Here is a 7,736-nt window from a genome sequence, read left to right on the forward strand (position 1 = left end):
AGCTGATTCCGGTGCCGGGAGCCTCGCTGCTTTGATGATCCGGTGCCTGGAGGCATATTAGCCTTTTACTATATAGAATAGAAGCCCTGTGCATGGGTGGGGGCCCGGCTGGTTTGCCCTGAAGGGTGACCTGGATCAGGGGTGGGGGGTCCCCACTGGGGTGCCTGGCCAGGCTGGCTGAGGGGCTGAGGGCTGTTTTCCTGCTGGCAGTTGACTAAAAGCTCCCAACCGCTCCTTGTTTTCTTTTTTTTTTTTTTTTTTATCTGGGCCAGCTTTAGCTCTGAGGCCTCGCTGCTGAAAACATGGATACAATGTTGCGTTCCGGGGCTGACTGAAAGCCGGTTTTGTTTAGCTTCTTATTTGCAACTTAGTAATAGTTGCTTAGAGTTGCAGTTGAGAGTCCGGCAAGTGAGGCGGGGGAACGTTGGAGTCTGCAGTCCCTGGAGGAAGCAAGCCTCCCTGTTCGCTTCAGTGCCTGGCTGCCGGCCGCCATCTTGGCTGACAGTTAATTTGCATAAGGATATGCTGATTAGCCAATGGGAAGGGTAGCGGTCGTACGCCAATTACCATGTTTCTCTTTTATTAGTGTAGATATATATATATATATATATATATATTTTAAAAAGCAGCTGAGAGAGGTTCTTCCCATAAAAATCTGTCTGGTGAAACGTTGGCAGCTGGGAAAGCTGAGTGGTGGGTACCTGGGGTTCATCAGGTCCACCCACTTTGGGAATCATGTGAAAAGGTCCACAATAAGTGCAACTGTTCCATCTTAAACTGTGCGCTGCACAGAAGGCAGTATCACGCCCTGAGATGACACCAAACTGATCCTTATGGTACTACTCACCTCCCCAACTTGGATGTGAGGCTGTCGCTTATTCTTCCAGACATTAAACCTCATGTGCTCAGGAGTGTGTGCAGGGGGCACTCACCGAAGGAGGGTGGGAGAGGGTGGTTTTTTGTTTTTGTTTTTTTATATTTTTATTGATTTCAGAGAGGAAGGGAGAGGGATAGAGATAGAAACATCAATGATGAGAGAGAATCATTGATCAGCTGCCTCCTGCCCGCCCCTACTGGGGGGATCAAGCTCACAACCCAGGCATGTGCCCTTGGCTGGAATCGAAACTGGGACTTTTAGTCCAGTGGTCGCCAACCGGTGGTCCATGGACCACTGGTGGTCCATGAGGTCCAAAAGGTTGGCAACCGCTGCTTTAGTCCACAGGCCGGCATTCTATCCACGAAGCCAAACGAGCTAGGGCTCTCTGTTTTAATGGCAGGGTTTTGATGAGCAGAGGTCTGGCTGGAAGAGTGAGATGGGAGGTGGTCACTTACACGCTGTCAACAGGCATCCAGAAAACTCAGTCCCAGAGGAAAACCAGAGGGTGTGACCAGAGGCTTCGGGGGAGGGGCAGCACCAGGTCCAGTAGGTGCCTGTCTCATACTGGCCCTTTTCTTCACCACCCCACTCCCCACTTCCTGGTGTACAGGTGCCCCTGGAGTTGGACTGGGTGGCAGGCTTACAGATTAGGTTAAGTGCATTAATTGGGCCTGAAGCATTCTGCTGCTTAGGTGGGAGCAAAAGTGTGTAGTTTATGGTTTATCCTTTATATGGTCGACTCAAGTATTGATCATGATAGCACCTTAACTAGTTCAAAATATGCAGGACCCCAAACACAGAAGCCACCTGTCCAAACAAATTAAGAGCAAAAAACAACTGGCGAATGGCTGGAGCAGAGGAGGAATGGGCAGAGAGCAGGTACTGATGGGACGTAGGATGGGCAGTTAGAGGTCAGGTCTTCAAGAAAACTGACTGATGTGGTGCCTGGGGCAAAGATGGTAGGTCAGATGGGCTGAGGGTGGCCAGATTTGTGGGGTTCGAGACAAGAGGAAAATGCAGGTGCCTCGTTCAAAAATGGTTAGCAAGTTCAAGGCAACATTGCAGAGCATTAACCAAGAGAGGTCCTTCTGCAGGGAGGTTTGCGGGCAGGACAGAATGGATTTTGAATCCAACAGTGCTGCTTCTAGAAATGGATCTCAGATGGGCCGTACAACCCCTGCTCGTGGCTCTCTCATCTGTACACTGGACCCTGTGGGGACGTGTCTGTGGTGGAAAACCCTCCTGTTTGTCCCGGTCCTGCTGCCAGACCTCTGCTCTCACGTACCCACCCAGGGAGATCTGCCCCGTGGAGATGAACTCCCAGGCTCACAGTGCCGATATCCGCACAGCAATAAATACCAGGGCTCTGGGCCTGCCATCTGGGACAGGGGGCAGCACAAGGAGAGAAGGGACAGTGAGGCAAGAGGTCTCAATCACAGTGAACGCACTCCCAGAGTTGCGGAAAAAGTCAAGTCCACCCAATCACTGCTTTTGAGCTCACTAGTTTTACAAACTATGCATATATGGCCCCCAAAAGAATGTCACATTACAAAAGGGGACAAAAAAGGGTGGCTAATATTGCTCTGCAGGAAGGAGGGTGCTGAGTTGGCACTGTCACAGGGCTGGTCCAGCTCTGACCTGCCCTTCCTCCCACTGTTAGGGAATGACTTCTGCTCAGACAAAAGACAGAGCTGAGAGAATGGCCAGCAGTGACTTACCAGGTCGGAAGACTCATCTCCTGCTGCCACCCCTGTGGCACCTCTCCTTGCAGGGCCACACTGCCCCAGCCACCGATGCTCAGTGCCAACTCTGACTTGCATAAGCCAGGTGACAAACAGGCTGGCCGAAGGACAGAGCTGCATCTACCCACCAGACCTGCAGCCCCCACATCCCCCAACTCCATGGGACAAGGAAGCCCCAAACCAACACCATCCTAGCACCACTGGTTTTCACGAACGCCCACCCCACTGAGGAAGCGAGCGGCTAGGCCCCTGGACCTCATTCGGATAGTGGCACCCACTGTGCAAACACAGTCCCACAATCCTGCAAGCTAAGCTCTGTGGTTGGGAGGAAGAAGCCCCCATGAGGAAGAGGGATCTAGAAGTATGCCATCGCCATGGCAGCCACAGGCCCCCTAGGGTTATGAGGCACTTGATATGGGCTGGTCTAGAGTCTCTAGACCAAGCAGTGCTCTAAGTGCAAAACACACACTAATTTCAAACACTTAGAATACATACCCAAAAAAGTTGCTCTTAACTTTTTAACTACAAGTTGAAATGCTTATATTTTGGTCATAGTTAAATATAATACATTATGAAAACTGATCTCACCTGCTTATTTTGACTTTTTAAACATGGCTACTAGAAATGCTGAAATTGCACATGTGGCTCATGTGCTAGTCCTACCAGGTGTCACCTCCCATACCTCATTCCACCTCTGTAACTAATGGAACATTTTTGAGGTCTGACCCTGAACATGAGGTCTACAGAGAACCTGGGTCCTTGCAGAGCTGGGACCAGGCATGGAATGCCCTGTGCTCTGGGCAGGGTCTTTTGAAGGTTGGGAAAGATGTGGAAAGGGGGCTTAGATCTCCACTGGAGGACAAGTGCCACCTATAGCCCCAGGGGACAGAGCTAAGACCAAAGCTCTGGTCTTAACAAAAAAACTTCAGATGCTTTAATAAAAACTAGCCCATCAGCCCGGTTGGTGTGGCTCAGTGGTTGAGTGTCAACCTATGAACCAAGAGGTCACGGTTCAATTCCTGGTCAGGGCACATGCCCCGGTATGGGGCGTGCAGGAGGCAGCCGATCAATGATTCTCTCTCATCATTGATGTTTCTAACTCTCCCTCTCCCTTACTCTCTGAAATCAATAAAAATATTTTTTTTTAAAGAAGTCCCTCTACAAGTGCCCAGCGACTGGATAATGGAAGTCTTCATAAAATGGCTGTCAAGAAGTGACACCAGTGGGACAGTGGGACATGATGACCAAAATTTCACCCCCAAAACTCTTCTTGTCCTCATCAGAGAAAATAATTTATTACCACAGACCACTCCAGCCTGAAGCGAAGGGTATGAGGAGAAAAGAGACAGCACAGGACTGATGAGACCCCTCTGACCAGGAGAACTTGCCCAGGAGGCCCTGCCACCAAGTGGCGGGCAGAGACTCAACTTGGATCTGGAAAAACAAGACACACTGTGCCCCTGAAAATTCCAAATATTTCTACCTCTAGCAAGTGGTCACTATTAGTGCCACACCAGTTCATGTGGGGTCATCCCCACCCCCAGACTGAAGGCCAAATGAATGCCTCGCCAGGGCCTCAAGACCCCACAACTTGGCCTGTCCTTGTAGGGGGATATTACGCAGCCAGGAAAGGGGGTGAAGCACTGAACTAGTTAGGTGGATAAAAGTTGAACATGTTCATTGAGAGAAGCCAGACTCCATTTATGTGAAATATCCAGAATAGGCAAGTCCAGAGATGGGAATGGGGTTAATGGTTGCTAGGGACTGGGGAGGTGGGTGGGAGTGACTGCTGATAGGCCAGGTGCTCGCACCTGCTGCCAGCACCAGCCCCACTCACACCCACTGCTGGCGCCAGAGCCACTGCTTGCACCCACTGCTGGCGCCCAGCGCAGGCCCCAATCGCTCAGTGCCGTTGGCGGGTGCGAGCGGCGGCTGCCAACCCAATCGCCCCTCAGGGCTTCTCCACCTCCCCCTGCTCCTGAGGGGCGATTGGGGCAGCAGCCACCGCTCACACCCGCAGCTGGCGCTGGCCCCAATCACTCTGTGCCATCAACGGGTGCAAGCGGGGCCGGCGCCATCAGCCTGTGGGAGCAGCAGCGGCAGGAGCAGGGCTGCAGGCAGACAGGAGCCCAGGGGTCTCGGCAGGAGGGGCTGGGCGGGAGTGCGGAGGATGGGCTGAGACCCGCCCCTGTGCCCACTGCAGCCTCGTGGCCCACAGTTCCTTTCAAGGTGCACAAATTCGTGCACTGGGCCCCTAGTAATTACATATTATTCTCTAGTCGTGTAAGATGTCACCATTGGGGGAAACTGGGTAAAGAGAACATGGGGTGTCTCTGTACTATTTCTTATGGCTGCACAAGAATCCACAATTATCTCAAAATAAAAAGGTTAATTAAGAAAAAAAGGATGGAGTTCCCACAGGGAGACTGGGTGGGCAGGTCCCCTGTAACTCTGCCTCCTCCTCCCTAGTGAATGTCCAAAGTTTCTGGGGCCCCCCTGACTCCCTCTAGCTCCCACCCATTAGGATCAGAGTTCGCAGTAGGCATTTGGATTTTAGGGACTAGAGTATGAAAACTAACAGCCACATGTGGAACACCAGACTATTTTGATCATCCCTTCCCCTTTTACATAGGCTACTTCAACCACATAAAGCCATGGAAGGGTTAAACTGCCTTCCCCCGAACTTGGATTAGGTAGGATTCACGCAGGCAGAGGTCAGATCAGAAAATATCTTCTGAGTCACAGGATGGCTGGCTCACTTGGCCGGCCCACTCAGCTATTACTCATTGCCAGCATTAAGGGCATGACTACTCAGAGGGCACTCATCAGAGAACTGTGGGCTCTGGGTAGGAAGCTGGGGGTGGAGAGAGTCACACTGAGGCTGCTCCCCGCCCACAGCCTTATTAAGTCACCCAGGTGAAGGACCCCTGCACATCCTCCTCTCTAATATTCTTGCGCTGCCACCCAGCAACCCAAGATGCCATTTACTCCCTTCTGAGTTGAGACCTAGTTTCCCACCCAAGAAGGGCCATCCTGCTTTAGAAATTATGCCACTGTGAACTGCAAGTGGGTATTAGAAACTCAGTCACAGAAGGAACAGAATGTGCTGGGTCTTCCCCTCATGTTTGCCAATTGCACAAAAGCTGGTTTCCCAGGCTGGACACTTCTGAGTGTGGCCGTTGTGGCTGTTTGCACTTCCTCCTACAGATGCCCCTCCTCAGAGAATCCACTCACACCTCCCCCAGGACAAGAGTGGTAGCTCCTCCCCTCTGAACCTCAGCTGACCCTATATACAGGGCTACGAGAGCTCTGCTAACTTTTATGTTTATACATCATTCACCTTCCTTCATCTCTAAGTTCCTTGAGAATAAGAACATTGTCTACTATCCCCAGGAACACTAGAAATGACTCAGTGAACAAGCTCAGTCATTTCAACTGTGTGGTCACATGAGTAATCTGACCTTCCAAAAAGTGAAGCTTCTGACGTAGCCCACTTACTTCACGTATTCATCATTGAGTCATCACAAAATATGAATTCTCTAAGTACTGCCCCCTCAGTTCCCATGAAAAGCAAAACTCCTCAGTGGGGAAATGGAAGATTGACAGACGTCACTGCAAAGTAAGGCTGTTGCGAGCCCTGGCAGCTAGCTGAGAATTTCACTGGGACAGCCACACCAGACAGGGACCTGCTGACATGAGGTGGCACACCAGGCCAGGTGGGCAGCACACCCCATCCCCGGCCAAGTGAGGCCAGGGCCAGCAAGGGAAAGATGCTCTGTAGTTCAGAACCACCTGCCACTAGAAAGCCAGGTCCCAACCCAGGAGGCCTTATTTACAAGGTTTACAAGTCCCTGTGGCCTTGCTCCACCTGAATAAAAGCAGGTGATAGAAACAGCACGAGTGTCTCTGGGTAAATTTTCACCTTAGTATATAATGCCTGGGTGCTGGGTCATAGTGGTTTTAATTCTTCCCATGCTCAAAAATGCAAATTTGCAAGGTACACAAATGTTAATTGTACACTCAGTACAGCCCTCCCCACCAGACCCCCATCCTGCTCCTAAGCATTTCCCAAGAGAAGTGAAACCCAAGTTCACATAAAAACCTGTCTGAGGATGTTTAGAGCAGCTTTATATGTAATCCCCTCCAAACTGGAAATATCCCAAGTGTCCTGCCACCAGCAGCCTAATGGATCAATAGGATACAAAGCAAGAAAATGGAGTTACTTTTTATTTTATTATTTTTAAATATATTTGTATTCATTTCAGAGAGGAAGGGAGAGAAGTGAGAGAGATAGAAACATCAATGATGAGAATCATTGATCTGCTGCCTCCTGCATGCCTCACACTGGGATCAAGCCCGCAACCCAGGCATATGCCCTGACCAGGAATCAAACCGTGACCTCCTGGTTTATAGGTCGATGCTCAACCACTGAGCCACACCAGCCAGGCAGGAGTTACTTTTTATACCCACTACAACATGGATGAGTCTCGGGTATGTTTTGCTGAGCAGCAGCAGCCAGAATCAAAAGGCTCTGTGCTGTTTAGTCCATTGACCTAACTTTCTGGAAAAGGCAAAACGGTAGGGATAGAAAGGAGGTTAGTGATGGCCAAAAGGTGGAGGCCAGTTGGTGGCAAAGGGCAGAAGGGACACTGAGAAATGACGTGATTGTTTTGCAGTCTGATTGCCACGGATCTGTCAAAAACGCCTAGAACTGTACCCTAAAAAAAGTGAGTTACACTACATGCCACTAAAGATAGTTAAACTTTAAATAATGCACTGGACAGCCACAGGGCCTCCCACTCTGTTTTCTCTAGCTTTGGAAGGCTCCCCACCCTGCCCACTGCTCAAGTCGCCCGCAGGACGCACACCGGAAAAGCCAGAGCTGGACTCGACCTCACCTCCGGGTTCGGGATGGGCAAAACTCACCGCGCTCATGCGCAGGGCGGGCTGGAAACCGGGAAAAACCTCAGACGCCAGCCCCCGGGCAGTCCCAGCGTCCCAACCCCGCCCCTGGAGCGAAGTTTCCAAAAACTGACACACTCCCCGGGCGTGCGAGGGGCGGGGCGCACGGGCTTCCCCGGCCGGGTCCCCTGGAGGCCCCGCCCCCGTCACCACCC

The 7,736-nt window shown here is 51.2% G+C and overlaps 1 protein-coding gene across 6 annotated transcripts in view; it reads right to left on the minus strand.

Moving 5' to 3' along the window:
- Nucleotides 1–7,736, minus strand: part of DOT1L (DOT1 like histone lysine methyltransferase) — a 62,097-nt gene that overhangs the window by 53,234 nt on the left and 1,127 nt on the right. The gene's annotated exons all lie outside the window — the stretch shown is intronic.

Source organism: Myotis lucifugus, unplaced genomic scaffold, assembly GCF_000147115.1.
Source record: "Myotis lucifugus unplaced genomic scaffold, Myoluc2.0 scaffold_342, whole genome shotgun sequence".
Taxonomy (NCBI): domain Eukaryota; kingdom Metazoa; phylum Chordata; class Mammalia; order Chiroptera; family Vespertilionidae; genus Myotis; species Myotis lucifugus.